Here is a 7,767-nt window from a genome sequence, read left to right as displayed (position 1 = left end):
TATAAAGTATTTTGTGTGTGTATGGGGAATGCAATATATATTTTTATTCATTAATAGTTTCATCTGGATGATTTAGGTATGTTAAGTGAGTGCTTCGAACTAGGACCCTCTTTCTCTTCTCCAGCTTCAGCAGCATCAATGATCACATCTGGTGATGTCCATAGACATCACCAGGAATGTCATTGATGCTCCTAATGAAACCGCCAAGCTGCGAGCTTTTATCAGCTTACCTGAAGCCTCGTTCTAGACGCTCATTCATCTGATAAGAGAGAGAGAGAGAGAGAGAGAGAGAGAGAGAGAGAGAGAGAGAGAGAGAGAGAGAGAGAGAGAGAGAGAGAGAGAGAGAGAGAGAGAGAGAGAGAGAGAGAGAGAGAGAGAGAGAGAGAGAGAGAGAGAGAGAGAGAGAGAGAGAGAGCACTTGAGATAAGCTAAACCATAGTGAGGTGATACAGATGACTGGGACAGGAGTGTAAATAACTGGTGGGTAGTTAATCTTGGCTGAGGACGATAACGGAATCGTACACGCCTCTCCGTCCATAACCTTAAACGTTTTTGGCAAAGATTTCGAACATTAGGCAAATTATAATGTAACGCAAGCAGGTTAGCAGGTGCGATATCAAGAGATAGACCTCACTTTCCCGTAGTCACTTTCTCACGTTTTCTCACTTTTCTCACAAGAGACCTGAATGTGAGATGGTCTCTGGTCGAGACCGCTCAGGTCTCGAGAGTTCAAGAGAGAACTCGATAAGCACCTCCAAAGGACACCTGATCAACCAGGCTGTGATTCACACGTCAGGCTGCGAGCAGCCACGTCCAACTAGCCTGGTTGACCAGTCCAGCAACCAGGAGGCCTGGTCAAGGACCGGGCCGCGGGGACGTTGAGCCCCGAAATCAACACCAGAGAACTGCAAGGGTAGTCAGTGATAGTTAAGCATGCACCTCACATCTCCAGCGCTGTGGAGAGGCTCGAACCTGTCTTACTCTTACTTAACATTCAAGATGCAGGTTAGCCAGACCGTTCTCGCCCTAGGCTTCCTCCCCGAACCACTTACCACTTGCCGCAAGTGTTTAAGTAAGTAGGAATTCCCTGAGGTGACTTGTAAGGAGGAGATCAATTATTCTTGGGAGATGTGTTGGTTGAAATGGGAGACGGAATGGTTGTTGTTGTTCAGTGTTGCAGGTTATCTTGAGGTTATCTTGAGATGATTTCGGGGCTTTAGTGTCCCCGCGGCCCGGTCCTCAACCAGGCCTCCACCCCCAGGAAGCAGCCCGTGACAGCTGACTAACACCCAGGTACCTATTTTACTGCTAGGTAACAGGGGCATAGGGTGAAAGAAACTCTGCCCATTGTTTCTCACCGGCGACTGGGATCGAACCCAGGACCACAGGATCACAAGTCCAGCGTGCTGTCCGCTCGGCCGACCGGCTCCCTAGGTCTAGGAACTTAGTTTCTGTGTTGTGGCAATGTTGCCATTACAAGGGTCAGGCTACTTAGTTGAAATCGTTTATTATGCACCACATACCCATCCTGTGGGTGGTAGTGGACCCCATACCCATCCTGTGGGTGGTAGTGGACCTCCATACCCATCCTGTGGGTGGTAGTGGACCCCATACCCATCCTGTGGGCGGTAGTGGACCCCATACCCATCCTGTGGGTGGTAGTGGACCTCCATACCCATCCTGTGGGTGGTAGTGGACCTCCATACCCATCCTGTGGGTGGTAGTGGACCTCCTACCCATCCTGTGGGCGGTAGTGGACCCCATACCCATCCTGTGGGTGGTAGTGGACCCCATACCCATCCTGTGGGCGGTAGTGGACCCCATACCCATCCTGTGGGTGGTAGTGGACCCCATACCCATCCTGTGGGTGGTAGTGGACCTCCATACCCATCCTGTGGGCGGTAGTGGACCTCCATACCCATCCTGTGGGCGGTAGTGGACCCCATACTCATCCTGTGGGTGGTAGTGGACCCCATACCCATCCTGTGGGCGGTAGTGGACCCCATACCCATCCTGTGGGCGGTAGTGGACCCCATACCCATCCTGTGGGCGGTAGTGGACCCCATACCCATCCTGTGGGCGGTAGTGGACCCCATACCCATCCTGTGGGCGGTAGTGGACCCCATACCCATCCTGTGAGCGGTAGTGGACCCCATACCCATCCTGTGGGCGGTAGTGGACCCCATACCCATCCTGTGAGCGGTAGTGGACCCCATACCCATCCTGTGGGCGGTAGTGGACCCCATACCCATCCTGTGAGCGGTAGTGGACCCCATACCCAGACAACATCTTTCTTGCACACATTTCAAGTTGTCAACTGTCTTTCCCAAATTGGATTAGTTTAAATACAGAAAATGACTTAATATATGCGAGGCTTCTCACTGATCGACATCGATTTTTGTATTATTATTATTATTCATGAGAAATTCCGTAGGAGCCGTGATGAGGATTCGAACCTATGTGGTGGGTGTTCCCAGGCCTTAGTCAACCAGGCCACGACATGGTCAAAAGAATTGTATCCTGGAGTTCTGCGGAAGTCACGAGGATTTTCTGAGGCTTCTACTGAAGACGGACCAGGATGTTCTCACAATCCCCCCTCCCCCCTCTGTCATCCGGGAATGTTCTACCTGTGACTAGAACATTCTTGGGTGACAGGCCCGGCCGTGTGCTTGGGTTCGAACCCTCATCACGGCTGATATGGAATTTCTCATTGAGACATCACGATAGTGTGATTACTCTCTGTGTATTGTTATTGATGATGCAGGCGGTGAATGTGATAGACAGTGGTGGGAACGTCTGTTTCTCTGGCCAACGTAGAAGGCCAGATGCCCAACTTTGCACGCTGACACTTGGAGGGTATGGGAGTGTCATAGGTCAGTCGTTGTCGGCCCCACTGCCACTCTTGAAGAAATATTTGCACCTATAACGATGGGTATGGGGGTTCCCACAGGATGGGTATGGGGTCCACTACCACCCACAGCATGGGTATGGGGTCCACTACCGCCCACAAGATGGGTATGGGGTCCACTACCGCCCACAGGATGGGTATGGGGTCCACTACCGCCCACAGGATGAGTATGGGGTTCACTACCGCCCACAGGATGGGTATGGGGCCCACTACCACCCACAGGATGGGTATGGGGTCCACTACCGGCCACAGGATGGGTATAGGGTCCACTACCGCCCACAAGATGGGTATGGGGTCCACTACCGCCCACAGGATGGGTATGGGGTCCACTACCGCCCACAGGATGGGTATGGGGTTCACTACCGCCCACAGGATGGGTATGGGGCCCACTACCACCCACAGGATGGGTATGGGGTCCATTACCGGCCACAGGATGGGTATAGGGTCCACTACCGCCCACAGGATGGGTATGGGGTCCACTACCACCCACAGGATGGGTATGGGGTCCACTACCACCCACAGGATGGGTATGGGGTTCACTACCGCCCACAGGATGGGTATGGGGTCCACTACCGCCCACAGGATGGGTATGAGGTCCACTACCACCCACAGGATGGGTATGGGGTCCACTACCGGACACAGGATGGGTATGGGGTCCGCTACCGCCCACAGGATGGGTATGGGGTTCACTACCGCCCACAGGATGGGTATGGGGTCCACTACCGCCCACAGGATGGGTATGGGGTCCACTACCGCCCACAGGATGGGTATGGGGTCCACTACCGCCCACAGGATGGGTATGAGGTCCACTACCACCCACAGGATGGGTATGGGGTCCACTACCACCCACAGGATGGGTATGGGGTCCACTACCGGACACAGGATGGGTATGGGGTCCGCTACCGCCCACAGGATGGGTATGGGGTTCACTACCGCCCACAGGATGGGTATGGGGTCCACTACCGCCCACAGGATGGGTATGGGGTCCACTACCGGACACAGGATGGGTATGGGGTCCACTACCGCCCACAGGATGGGTATGGGGTCCACTACCGCCCACAGGATGAGTATGCGAGGAAGGGTTGCTACACTTAGCGGAAAGCGCTTCTTCAGAGAGGAGCGCGCCAGTTTTCCTTCCTGTGACGACGCTCTGTACAGGAAAACTTTCATATTTCACGTCGGAAATCCACAGTCATTCTTTTATTTGAGATACGTTATGTTCGTTAATTCAAATTCAAATGTTTATTCCGGTAAAAGTACATATATAGAAGATGATTTACAAACATAATGTAGGATTTATAGATAGAGTTAGTACATACAATACCTAAAGCCACTAATACTCACAGCGTTTCGGGCAAAATATATAATATGGATATATTAATATATAGATAGTCCATTCTTTAGGTTACCGTTGATAAAGCCTAACACAAATCTTGGCTAATTTAAGTTCAAATAATATTTCGCTAACAAATATGTTTGCTCCATCCGTTACAAGGTAGGCCTGTAGGCCTAGTCTGCGGCAGTTGAGGCCAGCTGACGGTACTTGAAATTTACAAATGACGCTTTGGGCAATTAGCCGGTTATCTACATGATGAACAAGATGGTTGAGTTATTAGCGAGATCGCTGAGGACGCCAAGCAGTTGGTGATTGATTTTGTTAATTTATTATGCACCCCATACCCATCCTGTGGGTGGTAGTGTACCCCATACCCATCTTGCGGGCGGTAGTGGACCCTATACCCATCCTGTGAGGGGTAGTGGACCCTATACCCATCCTGTGGGTGGTAGTGTACCCCATACCCATCTTGCGGGCGGTAGTGGACCCTATACCCATCCTGTGGGCGGTAGTGGACCCTATACCCATCCTGTGGGCGGTAGTGAGCCTTATACTCATCCTGTGGGCGGTAGTGGACCCCATACTCATCCTGTGGGCGGTAGTGGACCCCATACTCATCCTGTGGGTGGTAGTGGACCCCATACCCATCCTGTGGGTGGTAGTGTACCCCATACCCATCCTGTGGGCGGTAGTGGACCCCATACCCATCCTGTGGGCGGTAGTGGACCCCATACCCATCCTGTGGGCGGTAGTGGACCCCATACCCATCCTGTGGGCGGTAGTGGACCCCCATACCCATCCTGTGGGTGGTAGTGGACCTCATACCCATCCTGTGGGAAGGAATATGTTCATTCCATCCAGCGGCCCCACCCAAAACGCACATTCAGCAATGGAACATTCTCTGTAATTATCTGATATTATAATTATAAGGTGTGATGGATAGATGTAATTGTTGATGTAATCATCACCGTTGAGGTCTGATAAAGACCTTTTGTGCCCTCTGTAATCAGTTTTGCGCTACCGCTCACAGGATGAGTATGGGGTGCATAATAAACTAGTCGCCTCTGGCGACAACAATCAATCAATTTTAATATGTTCTTTTTTCAAAATAGAATTTTTTCTGATATATAGAAAATATATGAGAAATATATTTATATATTATATAGTACTTATAGTAACGGTGAGGACCATAGTACATATAGCGACATACAACGAAATTAGAAAATAAAAATCTGAACTTTTGAGTTGGACAAATCGAAAAGCTATTTTTGTGTTGGTTTGACAAACTAACCTAACCTTCCTAGGCCTAATACACAATGTCTGAGGCCTAAATTAGTACATATGTGTACTATGCTAGGCCTAGGAATATTTAAATTTGTATTTTAGCTTCATTTATTTTAAAAGAATTCCTTACTAGTCAGTATACTACTATCTATAAGCTTAGAACGTAATCGTTCTGACTATTGACGATAGTCACAATAGGTACTATCTAAACAGAGGGATGGGTTGACATTAATATATATATATATATATATATATATATATATATATATATATATATATATATATATATATATATATATATATATATATATATATATATATATATATATATATGTGGGAGTACCACCTCTGGCTGGAAGAAGGGGGACCCATAGCCTCGGAGGAAACCACACATAACGCATTGGAGGGAATGTGGGTCCCCTCCAATACAGTATATATATATATATATATATATATATATATATATATATATATATATATATATATATATATATATATATATATATATATATATATATATGCGAACAAGCCTGAATGGTCCCCAGGACAATATGCAACTGAAAACTCACACCCCAGAAGTGACTCGAACCCATACTCCCAACCCATGGGAGTTTTAAACTTGGGAGTATGGGTTCGAGTCACTTCTGGGGTGTGAGTTTTCAGTTATATATATATATATATATATATATATATATATATATATATATATATATATATATATATATATATATATATATATATATATATGTCGTACCTAGTAGCCAGAACTCACTTCTCAGCCTACTATTCAAGGCCCGATTTGCCTAATAAGCCAAGTTTTCCTGAATTAATATATTTACTATAATTTTTTTCTTATGAAATGATAAAGCAACCCTTTTCTCTATGTATGAGGTCAATGTTTTTTTATTGGAGTTAAAATTAACGTAGATATATGACCGAACCTAACCAACCCTACCTAACCTAACCTAACCTATCTTTATAGGTTAGGTTAGGTTAGGTAGCCAAAAAAAGCTAGGTTAGGTTAGGTTAGGTTAGGTAGGTTAGGTAGACGAAAAAACATTAATTCATGAAAACTTGGCTTATTAGGCAAATCGGGCCTTGCATAGTAGGCTGAGAAGTGAGTTCTGGCTACTAGGTACGACATATATATATATATATATATATATATATATATATATATATATATATATATATATATATATATATATATATATATATATATATATATGTATATATATATGTATATATATATATATATATATATATATATATATATATATATATATGTATATATATATATATATATGTATATATATATATTTAGAGTTCAGCAGAGTTTTGATATTTACGGCTTGGACGGGTAGGCGGTTCCATGAGCTTATAACCTGTGGGTGAAAAATATCCTCCTAATTGTTTAGTATTTTGATGGTATCGGTGAAATCAGCCCTATCATGTCTGGTTTGTAGTGTTGCTAGTCTTGTGGTCCTCAACCTGTCTTGGTGTGAGAGTTGAGAGATACCTAGTTACTGCTGGGTGAACACAGCTGTGGTACCTAGTACCGTAGTTGCTTAATCTAGGACATAGACATAAGACTGTCCAATATGACGGCTTCAAGGTTCGTATCGTAATCCACAATATTAAAACGCTTTCTATCCCCGACTATGGTAAATCAAAACTAAGCAAATAACAAAATTATAAGCCAGTTATTAAAATGGAAATTTAATATGTCGCCCAAATGGTATTACTAAACTCAGTGTGGATGGGTGGTGGTGTGTGGCGAGACGCTGCCACCGCTGCCATGGCAACGGATTGTTTACTAATAACACAAGCTGGTGACGCGTCTCCGTTCACTGATCTTGTTAATCGCTCGATGTAATTGTACCGTTATTGTCTCTCGTCGCAGAATCTTGTTCATTAACGTAATGATACTCCAAGATCCATCAAGTTTAGGCGTTATTAAAAGGAAAATAACTCAATATACAGTTACAATGACGGATTTTAGTGAGTGAAGCAACACAGTGAAGTGTAATTAGAATCAAGCAATTATCACGCGGATTGATCATTTGTGCATATATCGGAATGATGACACGTGCATTGTGAAGTCTTCACACGTTGCACTATTTATGAATGGAAACTTTCAAAATAGTTATATAATCTTGAAAAAATATACATATATACGACATAAGTGTATCTTAAAGTTTCTCGTTTCCCATTGTCGGAGACAGAAACCTTGTGAAAC

Source organism: Procambarus clarkii, chromosome 90, assembly GCF_040958095.1.
Source record: "Procambarus clarkii isolate CNS0578487 chromosome 90, FALCON_Pclarkii_2.0, whole genome shotgun sequence".
In the NCBI taxonomy this organism is placed as follows: Eukaryota; Metazoa; Arthropoda; class Malacostraca; order Decapoda; family Cambaridae; genus Procambarus; species Procambarus clarkii.
This window is presented reverse-complemented; position numbering follows the sequence as displayed.